We start from the raw sequence: 17,289 nt of genomic DNA on the forward strand, positions 1-17,289 counted from the left end.
CAATGTTGTATAGTCTGACCTAATACTGTCCTGTAATCGCTGAGAAAAATGATTTTATAACTAACATGTCCCTATACTAATTAGAGCGATGTCTTCGGAAGTGCAGACTCTGGGCGTTCATGTCCTCCCTCTCTCTAATTCCAAGCGCACTCCTGGCGTTTGCAATCTGTGTGCTGTTTCTTCCTGGTATGACGCTGCAGTGCGTCATTTCCGGACCTGTGCAGTGTGGGGGTGTATTGGGTTTACTGGATGGCTCCGGAGCATACGCACTGCACATTCGGAGCACCCAATACTCCCCCACAGTGCACATGCTGGGCTCTGCTCACAGCCGTGCACCATTCTTCCCGACTCAGAAATTTACAGCCTGTACACACGTGGCTTCGCTCCGTGAACCCCGTACACACGCGGCTCTGCTCCTTACACCCGCGGATCTGCTCCGTACACCTCATACACACGTGGATCCGCTCCGTACACCTCACACACACAGCTCCGCTTCGTACACTCCATACACACGCGGCTCCGCTTCGTACACTCCATACACACGCGGCTCCGCTTTGTACACCTCGTAAACACGCAGCACCACTCCATATACCCCATACATTCACGACTCCGCTCACCTCTTTCACACTCAGCTCGGCTGTGTACACACCTGACTCCGCTCCGTACACCTCGTACACATTGCTCCACTACACACATACACGGCTCTGCTCTGTACACCTTGTACACACACAGCTCTGCTACATCCACACTGTAAACCCCACCTTACCCCACACATAAACTTCCCCTCATTCAGTACCATGACCATCAGCACAGCAGAGTCCTGCATAGACTGAGGCCACTGATCATGTGACCCCTGACTCCTCCCCTCCTGCGACCTCATCACAGGTCTTGTCCGCACAGAACAGGTATGTGTGTGTGTGTGTGGTGTGCAGCTCTGCGGGTGGAGGTAGGTGAATGACAGGTCTAAACAGCACCCTGGCCGCACATCAGCACTTTACAGCTACGACTGCACTTGACTCACCAGCTGCTGCCTTCGCGCCTCACCCGGACTCTGTGACAGCTGCTGCAGGCTCCTCAGCTTTGTTGTTTCCCCCTCCATCTCAGTCAGGCTTCAGTGACACGCCCAGCCCTTATGCTAGGTTAGATGTCCTTCACGGACACGCCCACTCGCCTTACACCGCTGGAAGTCTGGGGAAGCGTGGCCAGCAGGGTGCGTGACTTGTCTGCTGAGTTTCCCGGCTAGTGCTACTTGTTTGCTGGACTGAGCAGGCCCCTAAGCACTCCGGGCCCAGTTGCAGCTGCGACCGCAGTTGTTACGCCCCTGGGAGGTAGAGATTATAGGCAATTATCAAGACGACCTCTATAAAGGAGTGGTTCTGCAGGGGGTGACCGCAGACCAGTTTACTGTTCTCATCCTTTTTTACTATTTTTTTTTCCAGTCACACTTGCATTTTGTCATTGATCTCACTTCCTACATGTACAGTAAAATAAGGAGGTGTCTACAACCCACAGAAGTTGCTCAGGTAGTGCAGCTCATAAAGGATGGCACATCAATGCAAGCTGTGGCAAGAAGGGTAGCTGTGTCTGTCAGCACAGTGGCCAGAGCATGGAGTAGAGACCAGGAGACATGGAGCGGGCCATAGGAGGGCAACAACTCATCAGCAGGACCGCTAATTCCTTTGTGCAAGGAGCTAGAACCCTGCAAAAAGACCACCAACAGGACACAAACATCCAGGTGTCTGCTTAAACTGTCAGTAACAGATTTCATGAGGGCCCAACACCGTACAGGGTGATTGGCATTTGCCAGAGAAGACCACGATTGGCAGATTCGACATTGGTGCCCTGTGCTTTTAACGAATGAGAGCAGGTTCACATTGAGCACATGTGACAGAGTTTGGAGATGCCATGGAGAACATTCTGCTGCCTGCAACATACTCCAACATGACAGGTTTGGCAGTGGGTCAGTAATAGTGTGGGGAGGAATTTCTTTGGAGGGCCGCACAGTCCTCCATGTGCTCGCCAGAGGTACCCTGACTGCCGTTAGGTACTGCCATTAGACATGAAAATCATTCAGCTGAGGTGAGGAAAACTAAATCTCCGAGTACTAAAAAATATTCGGAGGACACCCGAGCATGCTCGGGAAATCTCGAGTAATGAGTATATTCGCTCATCACTAATGATAATGCTAGGCCTCATGTGGATGAAGTGTCAGCAGTTCCTGCATGATGAAAGCATTGATGCTTGTTCCACAGACCTGAAGCCAACCAAGCACATCTGAGACATATCTCATTCCATCCACCAACACCACATTGCACCACAGACTGTCCAAGAGTTGACTGATAATTTAATCCAGGTCTGGGAGGAGATCCCTCAGGAGAACATCTGCCACCTCACCAGCAGCAGGTCCAGGCGTTGTAGGGAGGAAATACAGGTATGTGGAGGCCACACAGTCTGAGCATCACTTCCTTATCTTGAGGCATTTCCACTGAAGTTGGATCAGCCTGTAATTAAAGTGGAAAATCCGAGTATTATTCCAAATCCAGACCTCTGTGGGATATTAATTTTCATTTACATGAATCATTTCTATGTTTTATTGTTCTCAACACGTTCCACTATGTAATGAATAAAGATTTGCAACTGGAATATTTAATTAAGAGATACCTAGGTTGTGGTATTTTATTGTTCCTTTTACTGTTTTGAGCTGTGTATAAGAATTGTGAAGAATAAATGATTGTGTATTTTTGGACCTGGACTGTCCAAAAATACATGTGATTAATTTGTGGCCACATCACTGGGGCTGACTCAATAAGCAGTACAATCTGTATTAACCCCTTTCTGCCATTAGACGTACTATTCCGTCCATGTGGGGTGGGCTTTACTTCCCACGGACGGAATAGTACGTCATAGGCGATCGGCCGCGCTCACGGGGGGAGCGCCGCCGATCGCGGCCGGGTGTCAGCTGCTTGTCGCAGCTGACATCCGGCACTATGTGCCAGGAGCGGTCACGGACCGCCCCCGGCACATTAACCCCCGGCACACCGCGATCAAACATGATCGCGATGTGCCGGCGGTGCAGGGAAGCATCGCGCAGGGAGGGGGCTCCCTGCGGGCTTCCCTGAGACCCCCGCAGCAACGTGATGTGATCGCGTTGCTCCGGGGGTCTCCTACCTCCCTCCCTGCAGAAAGTCCCGGATCCAAGATGGCCGCGGATCCGGGTCCTGCAGGGAGGGAGGTGGCTCAGAGCAGGCACTTGGTAACGCTGCACTGCTCTCAGACAGATCGGTGATCTGTCAGAGTGCTGTGCAAACTGGCAGATCACCGATCTGTGATGTCCCCCCCTGGGCCAAAGTAAAAAAGTTAAAAAAATTTTTTTACAAGTGTGTAAAAAAACCTAAATAATGAAAAAAAATAAAATAAATATTATTCCCATAAATACATTTCTTTATCTAAATAAAAAAAAACAATAAAAGTACACATATTTAGTATCGCCGCGTCCGTAACGACCCGACCTATAAAACTGTCCCACTAGTTAACCCCTTCAGTAAACACCGTAAGAAAAAAAAAAAAAGAGACAAAAAACAATGCTTTATTATCATACCGCCGAACAAAAAGTGGAATAACACGCGATCAAAAAGACAGATATAAATAACCATGGTACCGCTGAAAGCGTCATCTTGTCCCGCAAAAAACGAGCCGCCATACAGCAACATCAGCAAAAAAATAAAAAAGTTATAGTCCTCAGAATAAAGCGATGCAAAAATAATTATTTTTTCTATAAAATAGTTTTTATCGTATAAAAGCGCCAAAACATTAAAAAAAATGATATAAATGAGGTGTCGCTGTAATCGTACGGACCCGAAGAATAAAACTGCTTTATCAATTTTACCAAACGCGGAACTGTATAAACGCCTCCCCCAAAAGAAATTCATGAATAGCTGGTTTTTGGTAATTCTGCCTCACAAAAATCGGAATAAAAAGCGATCAAAAAATGTCACGTGCCCGAAAATGTTACCAATAAAAACGTCAACTCGTCCCGCAAAAAACAAGACCTCACATGATTCTGTGGACTCAAATATGGAAAAATTATAGCTCTCAAAATGTGGTAACGCAAAAAATATTTTTTGCAATATAAAGCGTCTTTCAGTGTGTGACGGCTGCTAATCATAAAAATCTGCTAAAAAACCCGCTATAAAAGTAAATCAAACCCCCCTTAGTTAGGGAAAAATAAAAAAAATTAAAAAAATGTATTTATTTCCATTTTCCCATTAGGGTTAGGGCTAGGGTTAAGGCTACAGTTAGGGTTAAGGTTACAGTTAGGGTTGGGGCTAAAGTTAGGGCTAGGGTTTAGATTACATTTACAGTTGGGAATAGGGTTGGGATTAGGGTTAGGGGTGTGTCTGGGTTAGAGGTGTGGTTAGGGTTACCGTTGGAATTAGGGTTAGGGGTGTGTTTGTATTAGGGTTTCAGTTATAATTTGGGGGTTTCCACTGTTTAGACACATCAGGGGCTCTCCAAACGGGACATGGCGTCCGATCTCAATTCCAGCCAATTCTGCGTTGAAAAAGTAAAACAGTGCTCCTTCCCTTCCGAGCTCTCCCGTGTGTCCAAACAGGAGTTTACCCCAACATATGGGGTATCAGCGTACTCAGGACAAATAGGACAACAACTTTTGGGGTCCAATTTCTCCTGTTACCCTTGGGAAAATACAAAACTGGGGGCTAAAAAATAATTTTTGTGGGAAAAAAAAGATTTTTTATTTTCACGGCTCTGCATTATAAGCTGTAGTGAAACACTTGGGGGCTCAAAGTTCTCACAACACATCTAGATAAGTTCGCGGGGGGGTCTAGTTTCCAATATGGGGTCACTTGTGGGGGGTTTCTACTGTTTAGGTACATTAGGGGCTCTGCAAACGCAATGTGACGCCTGCAGACCATTCCATCTAAGTCTGCATTCCAAATGGCGCTCCTTCCCTTCCGAGCCCTCCCATGCACCCAAACGGTGGATCCCCCCCCACATATGGGGCATCAGCGCACTCAGGACAAATTGGACAACAACTTTTGGGGTCCAATTTCTCCTGTTACCCTCGAGAAAATACAAAACTGGGGGCTAAAAAATAATTTTGGGGGGAATTTTTTTTTTTTATTTTCACGGCTCTGCGTTAGAAACTGTAGTGAAACACTTGGGGGCTCAAAGTTCTCACAACACATCTAGATAAGTTCCTTGGGGGGGTTCTAGTTTCCAATATGGGGTCACTTGTGGGGGGTTTCTACTGTTTAGGTACATTAGGGGCTCTGCAAACGCAATGTGACGCCTGCAGACCATTCCATCTAAGTCTGTATTCCAAATGGCGCTCCTTCCCTTCCGAGCCCTCCCATGCGCCCAAACGGTGGTTCCCCCCCACATATGGGGTATCAGCGCAGTCAGGACAAATTGCACAACAACTTTTGGGGTCCAATTTCTCCTGTTACCCTTGGGAAAATACAAAACTGGGGACTAAAAAATAATTTTTGTGGGAAAAAATTTTTGTTTTATTTTTACGGCTCTGCATTATAAACTTCTGTGAAGCTCTTGGTGGGTCAAAGTGCTCACCACACATCTAGATAAGTTCCTTAGGGGGTCTACTTTCCAAAATGGTGTCAATTGTGGGGGGTTTCAATGTTTAGGCACATCAGTGGCTCTCCAAACGCAACATGGCGTCTCATCTCAATTCCTGTGAATTTTGCATTGAAAAGTCAAACGGCGCTCCTTCCCTTCCGAGCTCTCCCATGCGCCCAAACAGTGGTTTAACCCCACATATGGGGTATCAGCGTACTCAGGACAAATTGTACAACAACTTTTTCATTCCAATTTCTTCTCTTACCATTGGGAAAATAAAAAATTGGGGGCGAAAAGATAATTTTTGTGAAAAAAAATGATTTTTTATTTTTACGGTTCTGCATTATAAACTTCTGTGAAGCACTTGGTGGGTCAAAGTGCTCACCACACCTCTAGATAAGTTCCTTAGGGGGTCTACTTTCCAAAATGGTGTCACTTGTGGGGGGTTTCAATGTTTAGGCACATCAGTGGCTCTCCAAACGCAACATGGCGTCCCATCTCAATTCCTGTCAATTTTGCATTAAAAAGTCAAATGGCGCTCCTTCGCTTCCAAGATCTGTCATGCGCCCAAACAGTGGTTTACCTCCACTTATGGGGTATTGGCGTACTCAGGACAAATTGTACAACAAGGTTTGGGGTCCATTTTCTCCTGTAACCCTTGGTAAAATAAAACAAATTGGAGCTGAAGTAAATTTTTTGTGAAAAAAAGTTAAATGTTAATTTTTATTTAAACATTCCAAAAATTCCTGTGAAACACCTGAAGGGTTAATAAACTTCTTGAATGTGGTTTTGAGAACCTTGAGGGGTGCAGTTTTTAGAATGGTGTCACACTTGGGTATTTTCTATCATATAGACCCCTCAAAATTACTTCAAATGAGATGTGGTCCCTAAAAAAAAATGGTGTTGTAAAAATGAGAAATTGCTGGTCAACTTTTAACCCTTATAACTCCCTAACAAAAAAAAATTTTGGTTCCAAAATTGTGCTGATGTAAAGTAGACATGTGGGAAATGTTACTTATTAAGTATTTTGTGTGACATATCTCTGTGATTTAATTGCATAAAAATTCAAAGTTGGAAAATTGCGAAATTTTCAAAATTTTCGCCATATTTCCGTTTTTTTCACAAATAAACGCAGGTAATATCAAATAAATTTTACCACTATCATGAAGTACAATATGTCACGAGAAAACAATGTCAGAATCACCGGGATCCGTTGAAGCGTTCCAGAGTTATAACCTCATAAAGGGACAGTGATCAGAATTGTAAAAATTGGCCCGGTCCATAACATGCAAACCACCCTTGGGGGTAAAGGGGTTAATGCTTACATCTGCATTTCTGCCTATAATATGGGAAAATATGTAGATAGATTCAGGACATTAATAGAGCTCTGGGGGACCTTTTGCGGCAATTTGGAATATTAGGGGGATATTATAGTGTATGGTGGGGGGCTTTTTGCAGAGAGGCAGTGTGAGGGAGATACACAGTTTGGGGGACATTATGGAGAAGGGCTGTATGTTGGGGATATTATGGAGAGGAGCAGTGCGGAGATGTTGTAGAGAGGGGCTGTGAGTTGAGGGACATAATGGAGAAGGGTAGTATGGGGGATACTATGGAGAAAGGCAGTGTGAGGGGCAATTATTTATTCAGGGATGCAGCATTGGAGATATTTTTATTTATGGGGCAGTATAATGATACTTTATTTTTAAGAGCACCATGTCGGAAAGTGCTGCTGAAGGCAAAAAAGGGGGAAGTCTGCAAAGAAATTATCTGGATATGAAATCTCATCAACGCATCTATACTACATGGAGACAAAAGGGATAGGAACGACTTGATTCAGAGAAGATGTCACCTATGAGGTCTTTGATGACATAATGAGAATTGTAGGTTTAAAGTAATACAATTATACAGTTGTGTGAAAGTGTTCGCCCCTTCCTGATTTCCTATTCTTTTGCATGTTTGTCACTAAATATTTCAGATCACCAAACAAATTTAAATATTAGACAAAGAAAACACAAGTAAATACAATAATAAAGACCTTTATTTAAAAACTGTATTTTAAGGGGGGAAAAGTAATCCAAACCTGTGTGAAAAAGTGATTGGCCCTAAATCTAATAACTCGTTGGGCCACCCTTAGCAGCAACAACTGGAATCAAGCACGTTTAATCGCCAAATTGGATCAAAAACTGACTTGTAAACATGCCTATAGACTGTACTGGGTACATATTCTGCATGTGAAAATCGTACGTTAAACATGGACATCTGAATGAGACTTAATCTGTGACCCCCTGGCTTACAGGTGATAGAATCGTTAAACTAGTCTTACCTGTATGCCCATATCTTCCATCTTGTTGTTGAGAAATAGTCTTTTATTTCTTTCTGCTAATGATTTCTTCCAGGCTCTGGGGCATGCGGTGCCTAGAAGAAAACTGCCTCCGGTCTTCAGGTCTTCATTTGCGTACCACCCCCCACCCATTAGCCTAGGGGCAGTGGAAGAAGTCATTAGCATTATGAAATAAAAGACGATTTCTCAACAAGAAGACGGAAGATATGGACATACAGGTAGGACTAATTTTACCAATCTATCACCTCTATGCCCATACTAATAGGTAATATACGATGTGTCCCAGGGGGTGACAGATTCCTTTTAACCATCTAAGTAACTTTGATTTTTGCTGTGGTATTCCTGCATATAGCAGAAGCAATCAGATCATCGCAGGTTCAAGTCCCCTAAAGGAATGATGAAAATCATTGAAAAGGTATAAAAAAAAAGTTTTAACACGTACAATAAAAAAATAAAAGTTTGAATCGCCTCCCTTTTCCCCCATTTACTTAATTATTTTAAAAAAATACACGTCCAGAAAAGTTCAGTCTATCAAAATATAGAAATATATAACTCAATCGGTAAACAGAACAAAATTTAAAATGACAAGATTGTGTTTTTTTTGGACCACAAAAATGCTGTAAGCTGCAATGAAAATGTAATGTCTATAACAAAATAATATCAATAAAACACCATTTCACCCGGCAAAAAATAAGCCCTCAGACCGGTCTATCGAAAAGAAAAATGAAAACGTTACATTAGATGCACTAAAAAAAAAGTTTTCTACAAATTTCTGATTTTTTTCCCCACTAAAAAAAAATAAAAAACTGGACAAATTTGGTATCACTGTAATCATACTGATGAGGAGAACCACATTGCCAGATCATTTTTACCACACAATATATGCCGTAAAAACTATTCCCAAAAATCAATGTCAGAATTCCAAAAAAATTTTTGTAATTTCACCGCACTTTGAATTTTTTCCCATTCTCCAGTCCACAGTGTGGTAAAGTGAGTGGTATTGTTCAAAAATACAACTCGTCCCGCAAAAAACAATCATGTCTATATGGACAGAAAAATCAAAAAAGTTATGGCTATTGGAAGAAGGTGAGGGGCAAAAAATGGAAACGCAAAAACAGAAATTGTCCGTGTAGGGAAGGGGCTTATGTTCTGGCTGATTGGTGTAAGTTGTCATCAAGCACCAAGCTGCCTAAAGAGAAAACAAACATCCACAATTACGTGGTAATGGTGACTTGTAAATGTATTGATCTAAGGGTACCGTCACACAGTGCAATTTTGATCGCTACGACGGCACGATTCGTGACGTTCGAGCGATATAGTTACGATATCGCAGTGTCTGACACGCTCCTGCGATCAGGGACCCCGCTGAGAATCGTACGTCGTAGCAGATCGTTTGAAACTTTCTTTCGTCGTCTAGTGTCCCGCTGTGGCGGCATGATCGCATGGTGTAACATATATCGTATACAATGTGCGCATAGTAACCAACGGCTTCTACATCGCACATACGTCATGAAATTATCGCTCCAGCGTCGTAGATTGCAAAGTGTGACAGCAGTCTACGACGCTGGAGCGATATTGTTACGATGCTGGAGCGTCACGGATCGTACCGTTGTAGCGATGAAAATTGCACTGTGTGACGGTACCCTAACTTCATGGTTGTAAAGCAGGAAAACTTGTAGATAAGAGGTCAGAACCCTCTGGAGATATATCATTTACTATTTCCTTAGAAACAAGTTTTTCTGGTAGGAAAAAAAATATGTGAAGGGGAAAAGTTTAACCAGCTCGCCATATCCTGTATTCTGTAATCCAGCGTGCACGGAATAACGTTTCTGACCAAAATGTGAAGTATGAAGAGCAAACAGGAAAAATTCCAGCCTCTGACAACAATTCGTAAAAATGTAAAAACACTTTTATTAGAAACAATAAAAATTCCCAAAAACTCAAAGCATATTGCGGGGAGCAGGAAACAACATGATGACGCGTTTCAAACGCTAACAGCGTGCTTCCTCAAGGCCTGATGGGAATTTTTTTTTCCATCAATCCAAAATCCGCAATGAATAAAGTTAATTGGACAAAAAAATGACATGATGTAAAAACTGCGTGAATGAAGAAAATGAAAAAAAAAACACAAGAAAAACAGAATAAAATTGAGCAATCAAAAATCAATACAGACAAAACACGTACATGAATAAATGCAAAATAGTCTAATAATGTTCATTAATTCTAATTTTCATGCTACGACTAGTACAACCAACAATTTAAATGACATGATGTACATTAAATAAAGTAGATAATATTTTTAGTATTACAATTGAAAAAATGGTTTTATCACATGGGTTTGTGTATTATCAACACTGCAGCTTCTGCGAACTCTAGTAAATTCGCCAACATACATTGACTTTATAATATGTTTGGGGTGACCGCTGGCTGCATGGAGAATTGTATTCCCGGCTTTGGGTTTCCTATAAATTGCAGAGGAGATGTTAGAGTCCAGTAAGCCAGTAAATAGCAGATTTCAGATTTTTACGAATTATTGCCAGAAGCTGGAATTTTTCCTGTTTTCTCTTTAGGAAAAAAATATACCTTTTAAAGACAAGAACACCAAAGATTGCGAGATACAACTGGAGCGCCCGCCAGGGCCTAGGGAATACTCGGGAACCTGGCTGGTACTTAAAGGGATGTGTCACAGTGGCAGTGAAACAGTCAGTGGCCCTGGGCGTCCAATAAAAGGGTTTGAAGTGAATGGGAATAAAGTTTATAAAGTTTGTTCATGACGCCACCCGTGGTTTTCAGCAATAAAGGTGTTAGCCGATGCTGCTTCAGAGCCCACTGGAGCTGATGGTGATGCAGCAGAGTTGGTACAGCTCTCCACAGGTAGAACTAGACCCCAGGGCAGCTGTAGTGTTAAGGGTGATGATGGTGCTTGTGGTAGTTGTAGTAGTTATGGTTCAGGGTGGATGGCGCAGTAAATAAATGTGAGGACACAGCGTGGTGCAGTTTCCAATGCTTTACTCGCAGTTCTTAATTGCCCCAGCGTGGGTGCTGTGTCCTTCAGGTCTGTGGTCCAGCCAGCTCTCCAGCAATTCGGGTGCACATTCCAGAACCCTCTTTCTTATGTTCCTTTCTCTGGCCGTCTCACTACTCTGGCTTCCATCCTTCTGCCTTGCAGTGTGGATGTGGCTATGTCACATACAGATACCACAGCCTCCGGTTAGATAGCTGAGTCCTTAGTTTCTCTACTAGTTAGAGGGTCGGTCCCTCACTGCGACCTGGTTCCTCCACCGACCACGCCAGTGGATACAGGCCCCACGGATGGATCTCTCACTATTCGTGCCCCTGGAACCCCTTCTTTCAGTTCTTTCTGTCGACTCACTTTTCCTTCAGTTCTTTCTGTTTTATCTCGTTCTTCAGTTCCCTCACTTTCTAGGAACTTCTTTCTGTCTGCCAGGAGCTGCAGTCCCCCATGTCTGCTCAGCTTCACTCCTCTTACCAACTCCGCCTAAGCTGATGTTCCTTGACAAGCTCTCCTCACAATCTCTTTCTAGCCCCTTCTGACAGGGAGCTCCTTCTTAGCACATCTTTCTGCTTCACTCTGTCCTCTCACAATCTGACTAACTTTCCACCTAATTAGCTCCTCCTCTACCTACCCTACCCAACACCCATTCTTATCCAGCTGGGCCCTGACTGAATTGTCTGTGTTGGATGTAGGTGTAGGGTTCTGTGCCGTGCCCCCTCCTTACCAAAGTATCACACCTCTGAGTGAGGTGCAATACTCTGTGGCGACTGGACCCTCTGGGCGCCACACAACAAAACAACAAGTCCACAGGTGCTAGAAGACCTAGAGCACGTATTCAATACCCTCTGAGCACGGCAGGCTAAGGGGAGTCATAACACAATGTATAAACAACTCATAGGATCATTGAATGTTAGAGTTGGAAGAGACTTCCCAGGTCATCGCGTCCAACCTCCTGCTCAATGCAGGATTCACTAAACCATCTTAGACAGATGTCTGTCCAGTCTCTGTTTGAAGACTTCCATTGAAGGAGAACTCACCACCAACCTTGAAGGTTTAGAAAGTAATTCATGCCTTAGGCCTCAGACACGTCACTCCATAGCAATATGAATCCGATTTCATAAAAGGATCTTTCTTTTGGATTCTACATGAATCCAGAATCTGCTTTAAAGAGGACATGTCACCAAGAGCCCATAGGGTCTACTCCACGTCAAATAGTTGGTATTTATAAGTAAAACCACTCACCTTATGTGGTTGTGTGACCCACAACACTTATAGAGCCTGAATACCACATGCAGCAGCTTCCAATAAACAGTAAATTAAATGCAGGATAGGAAGTAGTTTCTGCGCTCTCAGGAATACGACACAACTATTCGTAATAGAATTGTAGGTTTGTAGTCAACTCGGATTAGAGTCCACTGACTCCTTCTTCAGGACAACCATACATAAACAATTACAGGCATACAAGGCAAGGCACTAGATTCCTGGCGGCGTGTCTCTAGGCTGCTCTGCATAATTACCCCATGAGCCTCACCCCCTTAGTAAAGACCATCAAAATTATCACTGAGTAAAAAGCCCATGTCTCTGGTACCATATGGTAGATTGAAAATGGATTTGAAAGGTGGTCCCATAGTCCTTATGTGAATAACAATCCCATCTCTCCATTCACTATCTATGGTAACAGTGGTCACGGTCACTCATGTTCACTACATCTCTCACAAATCCACAGAAATGAATGTTGTGGTGGTTACGCATGCAAACTACAGCTTCATCCACACAACCTTTGACATTTCCATTCTTATGATCGGTGGGGGTCTCAGTGAACACACCTTCATCAATTACAGATTTATCACGTATCCTGCATTTAGGTGGTATAAGGGTATGTTCCCACAGTTGGTAAACGCTGCGGGTTGGACGCTGCATACATCCGCCTCGGCCAGATGTTACAGCATAGTGGCCTACTATGCATGCACAGATGCCCGTGGTTTCCTTGTGGAGACGGACATGCAGTGCGTCTTTCCAGACCGCAGCATGTCTATTTATCTTGCGGATAAATTTCACCAGTCCAATGTATTGGACGTGGTGATTCCGCAGGGTTCAATGAACACATGAGGAATCGCCTGCATTCAAAAGCCGGCAGCGCTTTGGACGCAGTGGACATATGCTGCATCCAAAGCGCTGCCTAATACTGAATGTGTGGACATACCCTAAATGCTGTCAGAGAAATTACCTGGTCACCTGGTTTTTGCTGCCTGATCTATAGCATTATTATAGCCACATATGTTTTACTCCGAAATCTTGCTGTGTTTCTGAGAATACGTACAGTCATGGCCGAAAGAGTTGGCACCCTTGAAATTGTTCCAGTGAGTAAAGTATTTGTCCCAGAAAATTATTGCACTTACACATGTTGTGTTATACACATGTTTATTTCCTTTGTGTGTATTGGAACAACACAAAAAAAACTGAAAAATGGCAAATTGGACATAATTCAACATAAAACACCAAAATGGGCAGGACAAAATTGTTGGCACCCTCAAATTAATATTTAGTTGTACACCCTTTGTAATAAATAACAGCAATCAATCACTTCCTATAACCATCAACAAGCTTCTTACTCCTCTCAAATGGAATTTTGGACCAATTCTCTTGCAAACTGCTCCAGGTCTCGCATATTTGAAGGATGCCTTCTCCCAACAGCAATTTTAACATCTCTCCACAGGTGGTCAATGAGATTTAGATCTGGACTCAATGCTGGTAACTTCATATTTGACTGTAGGTACTGTGTTCTTTTCTTTGTAGGCCTCATTCCATTTCCAGTAAACAGTAGAATGATGTTCTTTACCAAAAAGCTCTATCCTGGTCTCATCTGTACATAAGACCCTGTGTCAGAAGGATTTTAGCTTACTTACCTTTTGGCAAACTGCAGTCTAGATTTTTTATGTCTCTGTGTCAGCAGTGGGGTCCTGCTGGGTCTCCTGCCATAGCGTTTAATTTCATTCAAATGTTGACGGATAGTTCGCAGTGACACTGGTGTTCCCCGAGCCTGCAGGACAGCTTGAATTTCTTAGGAACATGATTGGGGCTCCTTATCCACTATCTGGCCTATCCTGTTTTGCAACCTTTCATCATTTTTTCTCAGCCATCCAGGGATATCCGCTATATCGCCATGGGTTGTAAACTTCTTGGTTATGTTGTGGACAAAGGAACATCAAGAACTCTGGAGATGGACTTGTAACCTTGAGATTGTTCATATTTTCAACATTTTTGGTTCTCAATTCCTCAGACAGTTCTCTTCTCCTCTTTCTGTTCTCCATGCTCAGTGTGGAACATACAGACACACAATGTAAAGATTGAGTCAACTTTTCTCCTTTTTATCTGGGTTCAGGTGTGATTTTCATATTGTCCACACTGGTTACTTGCCACAGTTGAGTTTGAATGGGCATCACATTCTTGAAACAAAGTTGTTTACCCACAATATTTTTGTTTTGTGTGAAATTATGTCTGATTTGCCTTTACCCCTCTGTTTTTTTTGTGTTGTTTCAATACACACAAGGAAAATAAACATATGTAAACAAAACATGTGTAATTGCAATAATTTTCTTGGGAGAAATACTTCTGGAACAATTTCAAGGGTGCAAACACTTTCGACCATGATTGCACTTTGAAAAATCGGACGCTGACTATGCGTCTCCCCTAGACAGACAAGTTTCTCCTTTGTGTGTGTACAGGAAGAGACTTGCCAGACTAGGGAAACAGCTGCTGAGGCACCACCTTGGACTAGTCATGAAAGACACATATTCACCGGTCAGCATTTCAATATGCGTTTTCTCTGAAATGGTACAACATTAAAGCAGTCAGTGTCTGATTCTCTCTGCCCATGGTTTGCTGCAGTATGACTCTCCTATCAGGTTCCCTTTAAGGCTTTCAAAAGACAAACTTCTACATGTTGGGTGTCTTTTTCCCGCAAATTCGGTTTTTAGTCAACATGCTTTCTATTCCCCTATTCGCAGAAAATCAATAGAACGTTTATTCATACATTATAATATTTTTAGCGATCGCTGATGAAGATTTTGGGATCTGTTCCCAAAATTCGTGTCCAAAAAAGGTTTGTGTGAACATACTCCTGACATATGCCTGGGGACTGTTTGCCAAACTCGGAGAACCATCTGGCCTACGCCAGATTGATTGCCCGTTCCGTTTCTTGGAAATAAATAGACCGAATACCCCTAGACTATTACCACTAATCCGGTTGGCGACATTGGCTTGGAGGCAAGTAAAAAAGGTAATCCACTTTGATGGTATTATAGCGGAAATGCCCTTATGGAATAATGAATACTTCCCGGGGCTACTGAACCACCCATCTGCTCAATTTTGGATTTCACATGGTGTTTTGTTGGTTAATAATTTTTATGAACAAGGAACCTTAATGCCTTTTTGAACAATTGCAACTTACCATATTTTTCGTTTTGTAAGATGCTCCTGTTTATAAGACGCACCCCAAATTTTGAGGAGAAAAATAGGAAAAAAACTTTTAAATAAATTGGTGCTTCTTATAATCCACCGGGGGTTGTGGCTGCAGTGGATCAGGGTCCCAGGGTCGCTGCTGGAGACTGGAGTGAAGCTTTGCCGCAGACTGAGATGAGGGGGTGTGCAGGTGTCCTGTGCTGCAGGGGGGCTTCGGTGCTGCAGGGGTGTCTCTGGTGCTGCAAGGGTGCCTCTGGTGCTGCAAGGGTGTCTCCGATGCTGTGGGGGTATCTCTGGTGCTGCGGAGGGGCTCTACCGACATTTTGTGAAAGGCCAGAGCCCCCCCCCAGCAGTTCGTCCATGCTTTCTTGTGCGGTGGACTTCGGGAAAATGGCCGCCGGGAGGCGGCTCATGCGCAGATGGAGATCTTAGGACCAAGATCTCGAGAGATGAGATCTCAGCGCTGAAATCTCATCTCTCGAGATTCCGTCAGCCATTTTCCCGAAGTCCGTCGCACAGGAAAGCCTAGACCAACTGCCAGGGGGCTCTGGCCTTTCACAAAATGTCGCCAGAGCGCCGGAGACTCCAGCGTCACCCTGGGCGGCAGCGGACAACAGTGGCAGCAGCGGCAGACAACTGCGGCAGCGGTGGCAGACACCCCCTCATCCCAGCCTGTAACTGTAAGCGGTATATCCGCTTTGTAAGACGCACCCCCACTTCCCTCCCAAATTTGGGGGAAATAAAGTGCGTCTTACAAAGCGAAAAATATGGTAGATATGATATCCCAAGGCCTCAGTTCTTTTACTATTTGCAACTCAGATCAGCGATTCAATCACACATGCGCAGCATAAATAGGACGCAAATAATATCATCCTTCCCACTGATAGGGATCCTTAAATCACAGGGACCCTGTGGTCTTATCTCCGCACAATATACATATACTAGCTATTGAACCCGTTCTACGCCCGGGTGGCGAGCATTTATATTGGTATATGGTCTCCATCCTGGTATGTGCTGCTCCATCCTGCGCCCCCATCCTGTCATGTGCTGCTCCCATCCTGCGCCCCCGTTCTGTCATGTGCTGCTCCCATCCTGCGCCTCCATTCTGTCATTTGCTGCTCCCATCCTGTCATTTGCTGCTCCCATCCTGCGCCCGTTCTGTCATTTGCTGCTCCCATCCTGCGCCCGTTCTGTCATTTGCTGCTCCCATCCTGCGTCCCCGTTCTGTCATTTGCTGCTGCCATCCTGCGCCCGTTCTGTCATGTGCTGCTGCCATCCTGCGCCCGTTCTGTCATGTGCTGCTGCCATCCTGCGCCCGTTCTGTCATGTGCTGCTGCCATCCTGCGCCCGTTCTGTCATGTGCTGCTGCCATCCTGCGCCCGTTCTGTCATGTGCTGCTGCCATCCTGCGCCCGTTCTGTCATGTGCTGCTGCCATCCTGCGCCCGTTCTGTCATGTGCTGCTGCCATCCTGCGCCCGTTCTGTCATGTGCTGCTGCCATCCTGCGCCCGTTCTTTCATGTGCTGCTGCCATCCTGCGCCCGTTCTGTCATGTGCTGCGGCCATCCTGCGCCCGTTCTGTCATGTGCTGCTGCCATCCTGCGCCCGTTCTGTCATGTGCTGCTGCCATCCTGCGCCCGTTCTGTCATGTGCTGCGGCCATCCTGCGCCCGTTCTGTCATGTGCTGCTGCCATCCTGCGCCCCTGTTCTGTCATGTGCTGCTGCCATCCTGCGCCCGTTCTGTCATGTGCTGCTGCCATCCTGCGCCCGTTCTGTCATGTGCTGCTGCCATCCTGCGCCCGTTCTGTCATGTGCTGCTGCCATCCTGCGCCCGTTCTGTCATGTGCTGCTGCCATCCTGCGCCCGTTCTGTCATGTG

This window comes from Ranitomeya imitator, chromosome 2 (assembly GCF_032444005.1).
Source record: "Ranitomeya imitator isolate aRanImi1 chromosome 2, aRanImi1.pri, whole genome shotgun sequence".
Classification (NCBI taxonomy): Eukaryota; Metazoa; Chordata; class Amphibia; order Anura; family Dendrobatidae; genus Ranitomeya; species Ranitomeya imitator.